Raw genomic sequence first — 1,563 nt, 5'->3', positions numbered from 1 at the left:
AAAAATGCAACGTTTAATTACATTAAATTAAATTTTTACATTTGGATTACACTTAAAATCATAATGTTTAAATGTGTAATATTTTAATGTTTCAACAAATTTTGATGTTTAAGAAGAATTTTTTAAAAATTTTTTAATGTTTATTTTTGAGAGAGAGTGCTAGCAGGGGAGGGGCAGAGAGAGGGTGAGACACATAATCTGAAGCAGGCTCCAGGCTCTGAGCTGTCAACACAGCCCCACGTGGGGCTCAAACTCACAAACCATGAGATCATGACCTGAGCTGAAATTGGACACTTAACTGACTGAACCATCCAGGAACCCCTAAGAATTTTTTTTGTTTTGTTTTAGAGAGAGAGAGAGTAGGGGAGAAAGGCAGAGGGATCATGAGAGAATCTTCAGCCGGCTCCCTGCTCAGCGTGAAGCTTGACACAGGGTTCCATCCCACAACCCTGAGATCATGACCTGAGCCAAAATCATAAGTTAGATGCTCAACCGACTGAGCCACCCAAGAACCCTTCAAAAAGAATTTATAAGGTTTCAGAAAAGTCCCTTTGAGTGTTCCGATTTGCATAGTTTCAGCTTGCATGGCCATTTTTACAGTCCTGTACTATCTCATGCAGAGCAAGGACTGCCTATGTTGTGTCCACTGTAAAACAGTTTTTATACCTACACTACTTACTGCCCATGAAAGGAAGGCTATGAAGATGAGTCTCTGGCTCTTTAATTTCTGCCATGGAAATAAGATGACGAAAGGGATGACATCATTTGGAAAGCATTGCAATAAGACACACATGTTGGGCCACTGCTGTGGCTCTAAGACCTACCACCTTCAGAAGTTGACCTGTGGCAAATGTGGTTATCCTGTCAAGCAGGAGAGAAAGTGCATGGATTCTGTGAAGGAACAACACCTAAACCCAAGAGGGTAGCTGTTGCAGCATCCAGTTCATCTTAAAGATTTCAATGATTAGTCACACAATAAATGTTCTGGTTAAAAAAAAAAAAAAGAGTCGTTTGAAAATTTGCAATTTTAGACTTAGGCAAATGTGTAGTTTCTTCCCAGAAAAGCTTCAGGAGCCAAAACCAGCAGTTTCCCCCCAGGGAACCAGATTGAACTCAACCCAAAACACAACATGAAAGAACATCCTAGTATCCAATGAAGCCATTTGAGCTACACTGGAGTGTGGGGGGGTCTTCCCTTTGACAATTCTGACTCTTGTATGGAAGTATGGCTGTTATATTATTTAGGCCATTTGGGTAGCAGAGAAGGAAATTGTTTTCAGTCTATTTCCAATAATGGGGCCTTGATGATCAGGATGTGTGGAAAGAAGGAAGGCAGAATCTCATAGGAACTCAGGAACAGTGTGTAGATGGGCCTTGCACAAAGCTAAAAGCCACAATTGTGCCAGAAATCTTGGCTGTAGGTCGCTAAGGACACAAGGCAGCAGTAGGATGTGGCCATCTTCAGTCTCTATGATCACTCAACTTCCCCATCTCTATAACACTCCTATTTCTCCCAACTGCACACCTCACCTGTTCCCTAAACAGCTTTTGTTTTCATGCAAT

The 1,563-nt window shown here is 41.5% G+C and overlaps 1 pseudogene; it reads left to right on the top strand.

The window, feature by feature from the left end:
* The first annotated feature begins 743 nt into the window (after nucleotides 1-743).
* On the top strand, nucleotides 744-952 carry LOC122221149 (annotated as a pseudogene).
* Nucleotides 953-1,563: the final 611 nt, after the last annotated feature.

Source organism: Panthera leo, chromosome B3 (genome assembly GCF_018350215.1).
Source record: "Panthera leo isolate Ple1 chromosome B3, P.leo_Ple1_pat1.1, whole genome shotgun sequence".
Taxonomy (NCBI): domain Eukaryota; kingdom Metazoa; phylum Chordata; class Mammalia; order Carnivora; family Felidae; genus Panthera; species Panthera leo.
The sequence above is the reverse complement of the archived record's forward strand: the minus strand, read 5'-3'. Positions and strand labels throughout refer to the sequence as shown.